General features: G+C 53.6%; 2 non-coding genes across 2 annotated transcripts; both read left to right on the top strand.

Moving 5' to 3' along the window:
• The first annotated feature begins 4620 nt into the window (after window positions 1–4620).
• Window positions 4621–4692, top strand: TRNAT-CGU (transfer RNA threonine (anticodon CGU)). Its single transcript has one exon. It is a non-coding gene; the product is annotated as a tRNA-Thr (tRNA).
• Window positions 4693–12212: 7520 nt separating this feature from the next.
• Window positions 12213–12284, top strand: TRNAL-CAA (transfer RNA leucine (anticodon CAA)). The gene has a single exon. It is a non-coding gene; the product is annotated as a tRNA-Leu (tRNA).
• The last annotated feature ends 6298 nt before the right edge of the window (window positions 12285–18582 follow it).

Here is an 18582-nt window from a genome sequence, read left to right as displayed (position 1 = left end):
CGTTTTTAAACACAATAATGTCTCACACTACAGTTAGAGCCTGGATCAACATGCGGTGTTCTCGCAGAAGAGTGGCGCAGTGGAAGCGTGCTGGGCCCATAACCCAGAGGTCCGTGGATCGAAACCACGCTGTGGTTGGTTTATTTTAACACAATAATATCTCACACTACAGCCAGAGCCTAGAGGAAGACTCGCTCCCCTCGCAGCAGAGTGCCGCAGTGTTCTCTTGTGGGCCCATAAATCAGAGGTCCGTGGAACGAAACCGCGGTCTGCTAACGTTTTCTTAACACAATAATGACTCATAATACAGCCAGAGCCTGGAGGAAGTCGCGCTCTCACAGCAACAGGGTGGCGCATTGGAAGCGTGCTGGGCCCATAACCCAGAGGTCCGTGGATCGAAACCACGCTCTGCTAAAGTTATTTTAACACAATAATGTCTCACACTACAGCCAGAGCCTGGTGCAATACGCCCTTCCCCTCGCAGCAGATTAGCGCACTGGAAACATCCCGGGCCGATAATCCAGATGTCCGGGGGACGAGACCCCGTTTTAATTAAACACAATAATGTCTCACACTACAGTCATAGCCTGGAGCAAGGTGCGACGTTCTCGCAGCAAAGTGGCGCAGTGGGAGCGTGCTGGGCCCATAACCCAGAGGTCCGTGGATGGAAACCACGCTCTGCTAAAGTTATTTCAACACAAAATGTCTCGCACTACAGCCAGAGCCTCGAACAAGACGCCCTGCACTCGCAGCAGTGTAGCGCTGTGGAAGCATGCCCGTCCAATAATCCAGATGTCCGGGGGACGAGACCCCGTTTTACTAACGTTTTTAAACACAATAATGTCTCACAGTACAGTCAGAGCCTGGAGCAAGATGCGATGTTCTCGCAGCAGAGTGGCACAGTGGAAGCGTGCTGGGGCGAAAAGCCAGAAGTCCGTCGGTCGAAACCATGCTCCGCTAAAGTTATTTCAACACAAAATGTCTCACACTACAGCCAGAGCCTCGAGCAAGACGCGCTCTCAGAGCAGCAGAGTGGCGCAGTGGGAGCGTGCTGGGCCCATAACCCAGAGGTCCGTGGATCGAAACCACGCTCTGCTAAAGTTATTTTAACACAAATATGTCTCACTCTACAGCCAGAGCCTGGAGCAAGCAGCGCAGTTCTCGCAGCAGAGTGGCGCAGTTGAAGCGTCCTGGGCCCATGACCCAGAGGTCCGTGGATCGAATCCACGCACTGCTAAAGTTGTTTCAACACAAAATGTCTCACACTACAGCCAGAGCCTCGAGCAAGACGCCATCTCACCGCAGCAGAGTGGCGCAGTGGGAGCGTGCTGGGCCCATAACCCAGAGGTCCGTGGATCGAAACCACGCTCTGCTAAAGTTATTTCAACACAAAATGTCTCACACTACAGCGAGAGCCTGATGTAAGACACTCTGCCCTTGCAGCAGAGTGGCTCAGTTGAGGCATGCTGGGCGCATAACCCAGAGGTCCGGGGATCGAAACAATGCTCTGCTAAAGTTATTTCAACACAAAAAGTCTCACACCACAGCCAGAACCTCGAGCAAGACGCGCTCTCACCGCAGCAGAGTGCCGCAGTGGAAGAGTGCTGGGCCCATAACCCAGAGGTCCGTGGATCGATACCACGCTCTGCTAAAGGTATTTTAACACAATAATGTCTCACACTACAGCCAGAGCCTGGTGCAATACGCCCTTCCCTCGCAGCAGAGTAGCGCAGTGGGAACAGGCCGGGCCGATAATCCAGATGTCCGGGGGACGAGACCCCGTTTTACTAACGTTTTTAAACACAATAATGTCTCACACTACAGTCAGAGGCTGGAGCAAGATGCGACGTTCTCGCAACAGAGTGGCGCAGTGGAAGCGGGCTGGGCCCATAACCCAGAGGTCCGTGGAATGAAACCACGCTCTGCTAAAGTTACATAACACAATAACGTCTCAAACTACAGCCAGAGCCTGGTATATGACGCCCAATCACCGCAGCAGAGTGGCGCGGTGGAAGCGTGCTGGGGTGAAAAGCCAGAAGTCCGTGGGTCGATACCATGCTCCGCTAAAGTTATTTCAACACAAAATGTCTCACACTACAGCGAGAGACTCGAGCAGGACGCCCTCTCACCGCAGCAGAGTGGCACAGTGGTAGCGTGCTGGGCCCATAACACAGAGGTCCGTGGTTCGAAACCACGCTCTGCTAAAGTTGTTTCAACACAAAATGTCTCACACTACAGACAGAGACTCGAGCAAGACGCCCTCTCACCGCAGCAGAGTGGCGCAGTGGGAGCGTGCTGGGCCCATAACCCAGAGGTCCGTGGATCGAAACCACGCTCTGCTAAAGTTATTTTAACACAATAATGTCTCACACTACAGCCAGAGCCTGGTGCAATACGCCCTGCCCGCGCAGCAGAGTAGCGCAGTGGAAGCATGCCGGGCCAATAATCCAGATGTCCGGGCTACGAGACCCCGTTTTACTAACGGTTTTTAAAACACAATAATGTCTCACACTACAGTCAGAGCCTGGAGCAAGACGCGACGTTCTCGCAGCAGAGTGCCGCAGTGGAAGCGTGCTGGGCCCATAACCCAGAGGTCCGTGGATCGAAACCACGCTCTGCTAAAGTTATTTCAACACAAAATGTCTCACACCACAGCCAGAGCCTCGAGCAAGTCGCGCTCTCACAGCAGCAGAGTGGCGCAGTGGAAGCGTGCTGGGCCCATAACCCAGAGGTCCGTGGATCGAAACCACGCTCTGCTAAAGTTATTTTAACACAATAATGTCTCACACTACTGCCAGAGCCTGGTGCAATACGCCCTTCCCCTCGCAGCAGATTAGCGCAGTGGAAACATCCCGGGCCGATAATCCAGATGTCCGGGAGACGAGACCCCGTTTTATTTAAACACAATAATGTCTCACACTACAGTCAGAGCCTGGAGCAAGATGCGACGTTCTCGCAGCAGAGTGGCGCAGTGGAAGCGTGCTGGGCCCACAACCCAGAGGTCCGTGGAATGAAACCACGCTCTGCTAAAGTTACATAACACAATAACGTCTCAAACTACAGCCAGAGCCTGGTATAAGACGCCCAATCACCGCAGCAGAGTGGCGCAGTGGAAGCGTGCTGGGGCGAAAAGCCAGAAGTCCGTCGGTCGAAACCATGCTCCGCTAAAGTTATTTCAACACAAAATGTCTCACACTACAGCCAGAGCCTCGAGCAGGACGCCCTTTCACCGCAGCAGAGTGGCACAGTGGTAGCGTGCTGGGCCCATAACCCAGAGGTCCGTGGATCGAAACCACGCTCTGCTAGAGTTGTTTCAACACAAAATGTTTCACACTACAGCCAGAGACTCGAGCAAGACGCCCTCTCACCGCAGCAGAGTGGCGCAGTGGGAGCGTGCTGGGCCCATAACCCAGATGTCCGTGGATCGAAACCACGCTCTGCTAAAGTTATTTTAACACAATAATGTCTCACTCTACAGCCAGAGCCTGGAGCAAGCAGCGCCGCTCTCGCAGCAGAGTGGCGCAGTTGAAGCCTGCTGGGCCCATAACCCAGAGGTCCGTGGGTCGAATCCACGCTCTGCTAAAGTTATTTCAACACAAAATGTCTCACACTACAGCCAGTGCCTCGAGCAAGACGCGCTCTCACAGCAGCAGAGTGGCGCATTGGGAGCGTGCTGGGCCCATAACCCAGAGGTCCGTGGATCGAAACCACGCTCTGCTAAAGTTATTTCAACACAAAATGACTCGCACTACAGCCAGAGCCTCGAGCAAGACGCCCTGCACTCGCAGCCGAGTAGCGCAGTGGAAGCATGCCTGACAAGTAATCCAGATGTCCGGGGGACGAGACCCCGTTTTAGTAACGTTTTTAAACACAATAATGTCTCACACTACAGTTAGAGCCTGCATCAACATGCGGTGCTCTCGCAGCAGAGTGGCGCAGTGGAAGCGTGCTGGGCCCATAACCCAGAGGTCCGTGGATCGAAACCACGCTCTGCTAAGTTTATTTTAACACAATAATGTCTCACACTACAGCCAGAGCCTGGAGGAAGACTCGCTCCCCTCGCAGCAGAGTGCCGCAGTGTTCTCTTGTGGGCCCATAAATCAGAGGTCCGTGGATCGAAACCACGGTCTGCTAAAGTTTTCTTAACACAATAATGACTCATAATACAGCCAGAGCCTCGAGCAAGACGCCATATCAAAGCAGCAGAGTGGCGCAGTGGGAGCGTGCTGGGCCCATAACCCAGAGGTCCGTGGATCGAAACCACGCTCTGCTAAAGTTATTTCAACACAATAATGTCTCACACTACAGCCAGAGCCTGATGCAATACGCCCTGCCCTCGCAGCAGAGTAGCGCAGGGGAAGCATTCCGGGCCAATAATCCAGATGTCCGGGCTACGAGACCCCGTTTCACTAACGGTTTTTAAAACACAATAATGTCTCACACTACAGTCAGAGCCTGGAGCAAGACGCGACGTTCTCGCAGCAGAGTGGCGCAGTGGAAGCGTGCTGGGCCCATAACCCAGAGGTCCGGGCTACGAGACCCCGTTTTACTAACGGTTTTTAAAACACAATAATGTCTCACACTACAGTCAGAGCCTGGAGCAAGACGCGACGTTCTCGCAGCAAAGTGGCGCAGTGGAAGCGTGCTGGGCCCGTAACCCAGAGGTCCGTGGATCGAAACCACGCTCTGCTAAAGTTATTTCAACACAAAATGTCTCACACCACAGCCAGAGCCTCGAGCAATTCGCGCTCTCACAGCAGCAGAGTGGCGCAGTGGAAGCGTGCTGGGCCCATAACCCAGAGGTCCGTGGATCGAAACCACGCTCTGCTAAGTTCATTTTAACGCAATAATATCTCACACTACAGCCAGAGCCTGGAGGAAGACTCGCTCCCCTCGCAGCAGAGTGCCGCAGTGTTCTCTTGTGGGCCCATAAATCAGAGGTCCGTGGATCGAAACCGCGGTCTGCTAACGTTTTCTTAACACAATAATGACTCATAATACAGCCAGAGCCTGGAGGAAGTCGCGCTCTCACAGCAACAGGGTGGCGCATTGGAAGCGTGCTGGGCCCATAACCCAGAGGTCCGTGGATCGAAACCACGCTCTGCTAAGTGTATTTTAATACAAAAATGTCTCACTCTACAGCCAGAGCCTGGAGCAAGCAGCGCACGCTCGCAGCAGAGTGGCGCAGTTGAAGGGTGCTGGGCCCATAACCCAGAGGTCCGTGGATCGAATCCACGCTCTGCTAAAGTTATTTCAACACAATGTCTCAAACTACAGCCAGAGCCTGGTGCAATACGCCTTGCCCTCGCAGCAGAGTAGCGCAGTGGAAGCATGCCGGGCCGATAATCCAGATGTCCGGGCTACGAGACACCGTTTTACTAACGGTTCTAAAACACAATAATGTCTCACACTGCAGTCAGAGCCTGGAGCAAGATGCGACGTTCTCGCAGCAGAGTGGCGCAGTGGAAGCGTGCTGGGCCCACAACCCAGAGGTCCGTGGAATGAAACCACGCTCTGCTGAAGTTACATAACGCAATAAAGTCTCAAAATACAGCCAGAGCCTGGTATAAGACGCCCAATCACCGCAGCAGAGTAGCGCAGTGGAAGCGTGCTGGGGCGAAAAGCCAGAAGTCCGTCGGTCGAAACCATGCTCCGCTAAAGTTATTTCAACACAAAATGTCTCACACTACAGCCACAGCCTCGAGCCGGACGCCCTCTCACCGCATCAGAGTGGCACAGTGGTAGCGTGCTGGGCCCATAACCCAGAGGTCCGTGGATCGAAACCACGCTCTGCTAAAGTTGTTTCAACACAAAATGTCTCACACTACAGCCAGAGCCTCGAGCAAGACGCCATCTCACCGCAGCAGAGTGGCGCAGTGGGAGCGTGTTGGGCCCATAACCCAGAGGTCCATGGATCGAAACCACGCTCTGCTAAAGTTATTTTAACACAATAATGTCTCACACTACAGCCAGAACCTGGTGCAATACGCCCTGCCCTCGCAGCAGAGTAGCGCAGTGGAAGCATGCCGGGCCAATAATCCAGATGTCCGTGCTACGAGACCCCGTTTTACTAACGGTTTTTAAAACACAATAATGTCTCACACTACAGTCAGAGCCTGGAGCAAGACGCGAAGTTCTCGCAGCAGAGTGGCGCAGTGGAAGCGTGCTGGGCCCATAACCCAGAGGTCCGTGGATCGAAACCACGCTCTGCTAAAGTTATTTCAACACAAAATGTCTCACACCCCAGCCAGAGCCTCGAGCATTTCGCGCTCTCACAGCAGCAGAGTGGCGCAGTGGAAGCGTGCTGGGCCCATAACCCAGAGGTCCGTGGATCGAAACCACGCTCTGCTAATTTTATTTTAACACAATAATATCTCACACTACAGCCAGAGCCTGGAGGAAGACTCGCTCCCCTCGCAGCAGAGTGCCGCAGTGTTCTCTTGTGGGCCCATAAATCAGAGGTCCGTGGATCGAAACCGCGGTCTGCTAACGTTTTCTTAACACAATAATGACTCATAATACAGCCAGAGCCTGGAGGAAGTCGCGCTCTCACAGCAACAGGGTGGCGCATTGGAAGCGTGCTGGGCCCATAACCCAGAGGTCCGTGGATCGAAACCACGCTCTGCTAAAGGTATTTTAATACAAAAATGTCTCACTCTACAGCCAGAGCCTGGAGCAAGCAGCGCACGCTCGCAGCAGAGTGGCGCAGTAGAAGCGTGCTGGGCCCATAACCCAGAGGTCCGTGGATCGAATCCACGCTCTTCTAAAGTTATTTCAACACAATGTCTCAAACTACAACCAGAGCCTGGTGCAATACGCCTTGCCCTCGCAGCAGAGTAGCGCAGTGGAAGCATGCCGGGCCGATAATCCAGATGTCCGGGCTTCGAGACACCGTTTTACTAACGGTTCTAAAACACAATAATGTCTCACACTGCAGTCAGAGCCTGGAGCAAGCAGCGCCGCTCTCGCAGCAGAGTGGCGCAGTTGAAGCCTGCTGGGCCCATAACCAAGAGGTCCGTGGGTCGAATCCACGCTCTGCTAAAGTTATTTCAACAAAAAATGTCTCACACTACAGCCAGGGCCTCGAGCAAGACGCGCTCTCACAGCAGCAGAGTGGCGCAGTGGGAGCGTGCTGGGCCCATAACCCAGAGGTCCGTGGATCGAAACCACGCTCTGCTAAAGCTATTTCAACACAAAATGACTCGCACTACAGCCAGAGCCTCGAGCAAGAGTCAATGCACTCGCAACCGAGTAGCGCAGTGGAAGCATGCCTGACAAGTAATCCAGATGTCCGGGGGACGAGACCCCGTTTTAGTAACGTTTTTGAGCACAATAATGTCTCACACTACAGTTAGAGCCTGGATCAACATGTGGTGTTCTCGCAGCAGAGTGGCGCAGTGGAAGCGAGCTGGGCCCATAACCCAGAGGTCCGTGGATCGAAACCACGCTGTGGTAAGTTTATTTTAACACAATCATATCTCACACTACAGCCAGAGCCTGGAGGAAGACTCGCTCCCCTCGCAGCAGAGTGCCGCAGTGTTCTCTTGTGGGCCCATAAATCAGAGGTCCGTGGATCGAAACCGCGGTCTGCTAACGTTTTCTTAACACAATAATGACTCATAATACAGCCAGAGAGTGGAGGAAGTCGCGCTCTCACAGCAACAGGGTGGCGCATTGGAAGCGTGCTGGGCCCATAACCCAGAGGTCCGTGGATCGAAACCACGCTCTGCTAAAGGTATTTTAATACAAAAATGTCTCACTCTACAGCCAGAGCCTGGAGCAAGCAGCGCACGCTCGCAGCAGAGTGGCGCAGTTGAAGCGTGCTGGGCCCATAACCCGAGGGTCCGTGGATCGAATCCACGCTCTGCTAAAGTTATTTCAACACAATGTCTCAAACTACAGCCAGAGCCTGGTGCAATACGCCTTGCCCTCGCAGCAGAGTAGCGCAGTGGAAGCATGCCGGGCCGATAATCCAGATGTCCGGGCTACGAGACACCGTTTTACTAACGGTTCTAAAACACAATAATGTCTCACACTTCAGTCAGAGCCTGGAGCAAGATGCGACGTTCTCGCAGCAGAGTGGCGCAGTGGAAGCGTGCTGGGCCCACAACCCAGAGGTCCGTGGAATGAAACCACGCTCTGCTAAAGTTACATAACACAATAAAGTCTCAAAATACAGCCAGAGCCTGGTATAAGACGCCCAATCACCGCAGCAGAGTGGCGCAGTGGAAGCGTGCTGGGGCGAAAACCAGAAGTCCTTCGGTCTAAACCATGCTCCGCTAAAGTTATTTCAACACAAAATGTCTCACACTACAGCCAGAGCCTCGAGCAGGACGCCCTCTCTCCGCAGCAGAGTGGCACAGTGGTAGCGTGCTGGGCCCATAACCCAGAGGTCCGTGGATCGAAACCACGCTCTGCTAAAGTTGTTTCAACACAAAATGTTTCACACTACAGCTAGAGACTCGAGCAAGCAGCGCCGCTCTCGCAGCAGAGTGGCGCAGTTGAAGCCTGCTGGGCCCATAACCCAGAGGTCCGTGGGTCGAATCCACGCTCTGCTAAAGTTATTTCAACACAAAATGTCTCACACTACAGCCAGTGCCTCGAGCAAGACGCGCTCTCACAGCAGCAGATTGGCGCACTGGGAGCGTGCTGGGCCCATAACCCAGAGGTCCGTGGATCGAAACCACGCTCTGCTAAAGTTGTTTCAACACAAAATGTTTCACACTACAGCCAGAGACTCGAGCAAGCAGCGCCGCTCTCGCAGCAGAGTGGCGCAGTTGAAGCCTGCTGGGCCTATAACCCAGAGGTCCGTGGGTCGAATCCACGCTCTGCTAAAGTTATTTCAACACAAAATGTCTCACACTACAGCCAGTGCCTCGAGCAAGACGCGCCCTCAAAGCAGCAGATTGGCGCAGTGGGAGCGTGCTGGGCCCATAACCCAGAGGGCCGTGGATCGAAACCACGCTCTGCTAAAGTAATTTCAACACGAAATGACTCGCACTACAGCCAGAGCCTCGAGCAAGACGCCCTGCACTCGCAGCCGAGTAGCGCAGTGGAAGCATGCCTGACAAGTAATCCAGATGTCCGGGGGACGAGACCCCGTTTTAGTAACCTTTTTTAAACACAATAATGTCCCACACTACAGTTAGAGCCTGGATCAACATGCGGTGTTCTCGCAGCAGAGTGGCGCAGTGGAAGCGTGCTGGGCCCATAACCCAGAGGTCCGTGGATCGAAACCACGCTCTGCTAAGTTTATTTTAGCACAATAATATCTCACACTACAGCCAGAGCCTGGAGGAAGACTCGCTCCCCTCGCAGCAGAGTGCCGCAGTGTTCTCTTGTGGGCCCATAAACCAGAGGTCCGTGGATCGAAACCGGGGTCTGCTAACGTTTTCTTAACACAATAATGACTCATAATACAGCCAGAGCCTCGAGCAGGACGCCCTCTCACCGTAGCAGAGTGGCACAGTGGTAGCGTGCTGGGCCCATAACCCAGAGGTGCGTGGATCGAAACCACGCTCTGCTAAAGTTGTTTCAACACAAAATGTCTCACACTACAGCCAGAGCCTCGAGCAAGACGCCATCTCACCGCAGCAGAGTGGCGCAGTTCGAGCGTCCTGGGCCCATAACCCAGAGGTCCGTGAATCGAAACCACGCTCTGCTAAAGTTATTTTAACACAATAATGTCTCACACTACAGCCAGAGCCTGGTGCAATACGCCCTTCCCCTCGCAGCAGATTAGCGCAGTGGAAGCATGCCGGGCCAATAATCCAGATGTCCGGGCTACGAGACCCCGTTTTACTAACGGTTTTTAAAACACAATAATATCTCACACTACAGTCAGAGCCTGGAGCAAGACGCGACGTTCTCGCAGCAGAGTGGCGCAGTGGAAGCGTGCTGGGCCCATAACCCAGAGGTCCGTGGATCGAAACCACGCTCTGCTAAAGTTATTTCAACACAAAATGTCTCACACCACAGCCAGAGCCTCGAGCAAGTCGCGCTCTCACAGCAGCAGAGTGGCGCAGTGGAAGCGTGCTGGGCCCATAACCCAGAGGTCCGTGGATCGAAACCACGCTCTGCTAAAGTTATTTTAACACAATAATGTCTCACACTACAGCCAGAGCCTGGTGCAATACGCCCTTCCCCTCGCAGCAGATTAGCGCAGTGGAAACATCCCGGGCCGATAATCCAGATGTGCGGGGGACGAGACCCCGTTTTATTTAAACACAATAATGTCTCACACTACAGTCATAGCCTGGAGCAAGATGCGTCGTTCTCGCAGCAAAGTGGCGCAGTGGGAGCGTGCTGGGCCCATAACCCAGAGGTCCGTGGATCGAAACCACGCTCTGCTAAAGTTATTTTAACACAATAATGTCTCGCACTACAGCCAGAGTCTCGAACAAGACGCCCTGCACTCGCAGCAGTGTAGCGCTGTGGAAGCATGCCTGTCCAACAATCCAGATGTCCGGGGGACGAAACCCCGTTTTACTAACGTTTTTAAACACAATAATGTCTCACACTACAGTCAGAGCCTGGAGCAAGATGCGATGTTCTCGCAGCAGAGTGGCGCAGCGGAAGCTTGTGGGCCCATAACCCAGAGGTCCGTGGATCGAATCCACGCTCTGCTCAAGTTATTTCAACACAATGTCTCAAACTACAGCCAGAGCCTGGTGCAATACGCCCTGCCCTCGCAGCAGAGTAGCGCAGTGGAAGTATGCCGGGCCGATAATCCAGATGTCCGGGCTACGAGACACCGTTTTACTAACGGTTCTAAAACACAATAATGTCTCACACTACAGTCAGAGCCTGGAGGAAGATGCGACGTTCTCGCAGCAGAGTGGCGCAGTGGAAGCGTGCTGGGCCCATAACCCAGAGGTCCGTGGAATGAAACCACGCTCTCCTAAAGTTACATAACACAATAACGTCTCAAAATACAGCCAGAGCCTAGTATAAGGCGCCCAATCACCGCAGCAGAGTGGCGCAGTGGAAGCGTGCTGGGGCGAAAAGCCAGAAGTCCGTGGGTCGAAACCATGCTCCGCTAAAGTTATTTCAACACAAAATGTCTCACACTACAGCCAGAGCCTCGAGCAGGATGCCCTCTCACCGCAGCAGAGTGGCACAGTTGTAGCGTGCTGGGCATATAACGCAGAGGTCCGTGGAACGAAACCACGCTCTGCTAAAGGTATTTTAATACAAAAATGTCTCACTCTACAGCCAGAGCCTGGAGCAAGCAGCGCACGCTCGCAGCAGATTGGCGCAGTTCAAGCGTGCTGGGCCCATAACCCAGAGGTCCGTGGATCGAATCCACGCTCTGCTAAAGTTATTTCAACACAATGCCTCCAACTACAGCCAGAGCCTGGTGCAATACGCCTTGCCCTCGCAGCAGAGTACCGCAGTGGAAGCATGCCGGGTCGATAATCCAGATGTCCGGGCTACGATACACCGTTTTACTAACGGTTCTAAAACACAATAATGTCTCACACTGCAGTCAGAGCCTGGAGCAAGAGGCGACGTTCTCGCAGCAGAGTGGCGCACTGGAAGCGTGCTGGGCCCACAACCCAGAGGTCCGTGGAATGAAACCACGCTCTGCTAAAGTTACATAACACAATAAAGTCTCAAAATACAGCCAGAGCCTGGTATAAGACGCCCAATCACCGCAGCAGAGTGGCGCAGTGGAAGCGTGCTGGGGCGAAAAGCCAGAAGTCCGTCGGTCGAAACCATGCTCCGCCAAAGTTATTTCAACACAAAATGTCTCACACTACAGCCAGAGCCTCGAGCAGGACGCCCTCTCACCGTAGCAGAGCGGCACAGTGGTAGCGTGCTGGGCCCATAACCCAGAGGTGCGTGGATCGAAACCACGCTCTGCTAAAGTTGTTTCAACACAAAATGTCTCACACTACAGCCAGAGCCTCGAGCAAGACGCCATTTAACCGCAGCAGAGTGGCGCAGTTCGAGCGTGCTGGGCCCATAACCCAGAGGTCCGTGAATCGAAACCACGCTCTGCGAAAGTTATTTTAACACAATAATGTCTCACACTACAGCCAGAGCCTGGTGCAATACGCCCTGCCCTCGCAGCAGAGTAGCGCAGTGGAAGCATGCCGGGCCAATAATCCAGATGTCCGGCTACGAGACCCCGTTTTACTAACGGTTTTTAAAACACAATAATGTCTCACACTACAGTCAGAGCCTGGAGCAAGACGCGACGTTCTCGCAGGAGAGTGGCGCAGTGGAAGCGTGCTGGGCCCAAAACCCAGAGGTCCGTGGTTCGAAACCACGCTCTGCTAAAGTTATTTCAACACAAAATGTCTCACACCACAGCCAGAGCCTCGAGCAAGTCGCGCACTCACAGCAGCAGAGTGGCGCAGTGGAAGCGTGCTGGGCCCATAACCCAGAGGTCCGTGGATCGAAACCACGCTCTGCTAAAGTTATTTTAACACAATAATGTCTCACACTACAGCCAGAGCCTGGTGCAATACGCCCTTCCCCTCGCAGCAGATTAGCGCAGTGGAGACATCCCGGGCCGATAATCCAGATGTCAGGGGGACGAGACCCCATTTTATTTAAACACAATAATGTCTCACACTACAGCCAGAGCCTGGTGCAATACGCCCTTCCCCTCGCAGCAGATTAGCGCAGTGGAAACATCCCGGGCCGATAATCCAGATGTCCGGGGGACGAGACCCCGTTTTATTTAAACACAATAATGTCTCACACTACAGTCATAGCCTGGAGCAAGATGCGACGTTCTCGCAGCAGAGTGGCGCAGCGGAAGCGTGTGGGCGCATAACCCAGAGGTCCGTGGATCGAAACCATGCTCTGCTAAGTTTATTTTAACACAATAATATCTCACACTACAGCCAGAGCCTGGGGAAAGACGCGCTCCCCTCGCAGCAGAGTGCCGCAGTGGTCGCTTGTGTGCCCATAACTCAGAGGTCCGTGGATCGAAACCGCGGTCTGCTAACGTTTTCTAAACACAATAATGACTCATAATACAGCCAGAGCCTGGAGGAAGTCGCGTTCTCACAGCAGCAGGGTCGCGCAGTGGAAGCATGCTGGGCCCATAACCCGGAGGTCCGTTGATCGAATCTACGCTCTGCTAAAGTTATTTCAACACAAATTGTCTCACACTACAGCCCGAGCCTCGAGCAAGACGCGCTCTCACCGCAGCAGAGTGGGGCAGTGGAAACGTGCTGGGCCCATAACCCAGAGGTCCGTGGATCGAAACCACGCTCTGCTAAAGTTATTTCAACACAAGATGTCTCGCACTACAGCCAGAGCCTCGAGCAAGACGACCTGCACTCGCAGCCGAGTAGCGCAGTGGAAGCATGCCTGACAAATAATCCAGATGTCCGGGGGACGAGACCCCGTTTTACTAACGTTTTTAAACACAATAATGTCTCACACTACAGTCAGAGGCTGGATCAACATGCGGTGTTCTCGCAGCAGAGTGGCGCAGTTGAAGCGTGCTGGGCCCATAACCCAGAGGTCCGTGGATAGAATCCACGCTCTGCTCAAGTTATTTCAACACAATGTCTCAAACTACAGCCAGAGCCTGGTGCAATACGCCCTGCCCTCGCAGCAGAGTAGCGCAGTGGAAGCATGCCGGGCCGATAATCCAGATGTCCGGGCTACGAGACACCGTTTTACTAACGGTTCTAAAACACAATAACGTCTCACACTACAGTCAGAGCCTGGAGCAAGATGCGACGTTCTCGCAGCAGAGTGGCGCAGTGGAAGCGTGCTGGGCCCATAACCCAGAGGTCCGTGGAATGAAACCACGCTCTGCTAAAGTTACATAACACAATAACGTCTCAAAATACAGCCAGAGCCTGGTATAAGACGCCCAATCAAAGCAGCAGAGTGGCGCAGTGGAAGCGTGCTGGGGCGAAAAGCCAGAAGTCCGTTTGTCGAAACCATGCTCCGCTAAAGTTATTTCAACACAAAATGTCTCACACTACAGCCAGAGCCTCGAGCAGGACGCCCTCTCACCTCAGCAGAGTGGCACAGTGGTAGCGTGCTGGGCCCATAACTCAGAGGTCCGTGGATCGAAACCACGCTCTGCTAAAGTTATTTTAACACAATAATGTCTCACACTACAGCCAGAGCCTGGTGCAATACGCCCTGCCCTCGCAGCAGAGTAGCGCAGTTTAAGCATGCCGGGCCGATAATCCATATGTCCGGGCTACGAGACACCGTTTTACTAACGGTTCTAAAACACAATAATGTCTCACACTACAGTCAGAGCCTGGAGCAAGATGCGACGTTCTCGCAACAGAGTGGCGCAGTGGAAGCGTGCTGGGCCCATAACCCAGAGGTCCGTGGATCGAAACCACGCTCTGCTAAAGTCATTTCAACACAAAATGTCTCACACCACAGCCAGAGCCTCGAGCAAGTCGCGCCCTCCCAGCAGCAGAGTGGCGCAGTGGAAGCGTGCTGGGCCCATAACCCAGAGGTCCGTGGATCGAAACCACGCTCTGCTAAAGTTATTTTAACACAATAATGTCTCACACCACAGCCAGAGCCTGGTGCAATACGCCCTTCCCCTCGCAGCAGATTAGCGCAGTGGAAACATCCCGGGCCGATAAGCCAGATGTCCGGGGGACGAGACCCCGTTTTACTAACGTTTTTAAACACAATAATGTCTCACACTACAGTCAGAGCCTGGAGCAAGATGCGATGCTCTCGCAGCAGAGTGGCGCAGCGGAAGCGTGTGGGCACATAACCCAGAGGTCCGTGGATCGAAACCACGCTCTGCTAAGTTTTGTTTCAACACAATAATATCTCACACTACAGCCAGAGCCTGGGGAAAGACGCGCTCCCCTCGCAGCGGAGTGCCGCAGTGGTCGCTTGTGGGCCCATAACTCAGAGGTCCGTGGATCGAATCCGCGGTCTGCTAAAGATTTCTTAACACAATAATGACTCATAATACAGCCAGAGCCTGGCGGACGTCGCGTTCTCACAGCAGCAGGGTCACGCAGTGGAACCGTGCTGTGCCCATAACCCAGAGGTCCGTGGATCGAATCCACGCTCTGCTAAATTTATTTCAACACAAATTGTCTCACACTACAGCCCGAGCCTCGAGCAAGACGCGCTCTCACCGCAGCAGAGTGGGGCAGTGGAAACGTGCTGGGCCCATAACCCAGAGGTCCGTGGTTCGAAACCACGCTCTGCTAAATTTATTTCAACACAAAATGTCTCGCACTACAGCCAGAGCCTCGAGCAAGACGCCCTGCACTCGCAGCCGAGTAGCGCAATGGAAGCATGCCTGACAAATAATCCAGATGTCAGGGGGACGAGACCCCGTTTTACTAACATTTTTAAACACAATAATGTCTCACACTACAGTCAGAGCCTGGAGCAAAATGCGACGTTCTCGCAGCTTCAAAGTGGCGCAGTGGGAGCGTGCTGGGCCCATAACCCAGAGGTCCGTGGATCTAAACCACGCTCTGCTAAGTATATTTTAACACAATAATATCTCACACTACAGCCAGAGCCTGGAGGAAGACTCGCTCCCCTCGCAGCAGAGATCCGCAGTGTTCTCTTGTGGGCCCATAAATCAAAGGTCCGTGGATCGAAACCTCGGTCTGCTAACGTCTTCTTAACACAATAATGACTCATAATACAGCCAGAGCCTGGAGGAAGTCGCGCTCTCACAGCAACAGGGTAGCGCATTCGAAGCGTGCTGGGCCCATAACCCAGAGGTCCGTGGATCGAAACCACGCTCTGCTAAAGGTATTTTTATACAAAAATGTCTCTCTCTGCAGCCAGAGCCTGGAGCAAGCAGCGCACGCTCGCAGCAGAGTGGCGCAGTTGAAGCGTGCTGGGCCCATAACCCAGAGGTCCGTGGATCGAATCCACGCTCTGCTAAAGTTATTTCAACACAATGTCTCAAACTACAGCCAGAGCCTGGTGCAATACGCCCTGCCCTCGCAGCAGAGTTGCGCAGTGGAAGCATGCCGGGCCGGTAATCCAGATGTCCGGGCTACGAGACACCGTTTTACTAACGGTTTTAAAACACAATAATGTCTCACACTACAGTCAGAGCCTGGAGCAAGACGCGACGTTCTCGCAGCAGAGTGGCGCAGTGGAAGCGTGCTGGGCCCATAACCCAGATGTCCGTGGATCGAAACCACGCTCTGCTAACGTTATTTTAACACAATAATGTCTCACACTACAGCCAGAGCCTGGTGCAATACGCCCTGCCCTCGCAGCAGAGTAGCGCAGTGGACACATGCCGGGCCGATAATCCAGATGTCCGGGGGACGAGACCCCGTTTTACTAACGTTTTTAAACACAATAATGTCTCACACTACAGTCAGAGCCTGGAGCAGGATGCGACGTTCTCGCAGCAGAGTGGCGCAGTGGAAGCGTGCTGGGCCCATAACCCAGAGGTCCGTGGATCGAAACCACGCTCTGCTAAAGTTATTTCAACACAAAATGTCTCACACCACAGCCAGAGCCTCGAGCATGTCGCGCTCTCACAGCAGCAGAGTGGCGCAGTGGAAGCGTGCTGGGCCCATAACCCAGAGGTCCGTGGATCGAAACCACGCTCTGCTAAAGTTATTTGAACACAATAATGTCTCACACTACAGCCAGAGCCTGGGGAAAGACGCGCTCCCCTCGCAGCAGAGTGCCGCAGTGGTCGCTTGTGGGCCCATAACTCAGAGGTCCGTGGATCGAAACCGCGGTCTGCTAACGTTTTCTTAACACAATAATGACTCATAATACAGCCAGAGCCTGGAGGAAGTCGCGTTCTCACAGCAGCAGGGTCGCGCAGTGGAAGCGTGCTGGGCCCATAACCCAGAGGTCCGTGGATCGAATCCACGCTCTGCTAAAGTTATTTCAACACAAATTTTCTCACACTACAGCCCCAGCCTCGAGCCAGACGCGCTCTCACCGCAGCAGAGTGGGGCAGTGGAAACGTGCTGGGCCCATAACCCAGAGGTCCGTGGATCGAAACCACGCTCTGCTAAAGTTATTTCAACACAAAATGTCTCGCACTACAGCCAGAGCCTCGAGCAAGACGACCTGCACTCGCAGCCGAGTAGCGCAGTGGAAGCATGCCTGACAAATAATCCAGATGTCCGGGGCACGAGACCCCGTTTTACTAACGTTTTTAAACACAATAATGTCTCACACTACAGTCAGAGCCTGGATCAACATGCGGTGTTCTCGCAGCAGAGTGGCGCAGTTGAAGCGTGCTGGGCCCATAACCCGGAGGTCCGTGGATCGAAACCACGCTCTGCTAAGTTTATTTTAGCACAATAATATCTCACACTACAGCCAGAGCCTGGAGGAAGACTCGCTCCCCTCGCAGCAGAGTGCCGCAGTGTTCTCTTGTGGGCCCATAAATCAGAGGTTCGTGGATCGAAACCGCGGTCTGCTAACGTTTTCTTAACACAATAATGACTCATAATACAGCCAGAGCCTGGAGGAAGTCGCGCTCTCACAGCAACAGGGTGGCGCATTGGAAGCGTGCTGGGCCCATAACCCAGAGGTCCGTGGATCGCAACCACGCTCTGCTAAAGTTATTTTAATACAAAAATATCTCACTCTACAGCCAGAGCCTGGAGCAAGCAGCGCACGCTCGCAGCAGAGTGGCGCAGTTGAAGCGTGCTGGGCCCATAACCCAGAGGTCCGTGGATCGAATCCTCGCTCTGCTAAAGCTATTTCAACACAATGCCTCAAACTACAGCCAGAGCCTGGTGCAATACGCCCTGCCCTCGCAGCAGAGTTGCGCAGTGGAAGCATGCCGGGCCGGTAATCCAGATGTCCGGGCTACGAGACACCGTTTTACTAACGGTTTTAAAACACAATAATGTCTCACACTACAGTCAGAGCCTGGAGCAAGACGCGACGTTCTCGCAGCAGAGTGGCGCAGTGGAAGCGTGCTGGGCCCATAACCCAGATGTCCGTGGATCGAAACCACGCTCTGCTAACGTTATTTTAACACAATAATGTCTCACACTACAGCCAGAGCCTGGTGCAATACGCCCTGCCCTCGCAGCAGAGTAGCGCAGTGGACACATGCCGGGCCGATAATCCAGATGTCCGGGCTACGAGACACCGTTTTACTAACGGTTCTAAAACACAATAATGTCTCACACTGCAGTCAGAGCCTGGAGCAAGATGCGACGTTCTCGCAGCAGAGTGGCGCAGTGGAAGCGTGCTGGGCCCACAACCCAGAGGTCCGTGGAATGAAACCACGCTCTGCTAAAGTTACATAACACAATAAAGTCTCAAAATACAGCCAGAGCCTGGTATAACACGCCCAATCACCGCAGCAGAGTGGCGCAGTGGAAGCGTGCTGGGGCGAAAAGCCAGAAGTCCGTCGGTCGAAACCATGCTCCGCCAAAGTTATTTCAACACAAAATGTCTCACACTACAGCCAGAGCCTCGAGCAGGACGACCTCTCACCGTAGCAGAGTGTCACAGTGGTAGCGTGCTGGGCCCATAAACCAGAGGTGCGTGGATCGAAACCACGCTCTGCTAAAGTTGTTTCAACACAAAATGTCTCACACTACAGCCAGAGCCTCGAGCAAGACGCCATCTCACCGCAGCAGAGTGGCGCAGTTCGAGCGT

The sequence above is a fragment of the Anabrus simplex genome, chromosome 8 (assembly GCF_040414725.1).
Source record: "Anabrus simplex isolate iqAnaSimp1 chromosome 8, ASM4041472v1, whole genome shotgun sequence".
In the NCBI taxonomy this organism is placed as follows: domain Eukaryota; kingdom Metazoa; phylum Arthropoda; class Insecta; order Orthoptera; family Tettigoniidae; genus Anabrus; species Anabrus simplex.
This window is presented reverse-complemented; position numbering and strand designations above follow the sequence as displayed.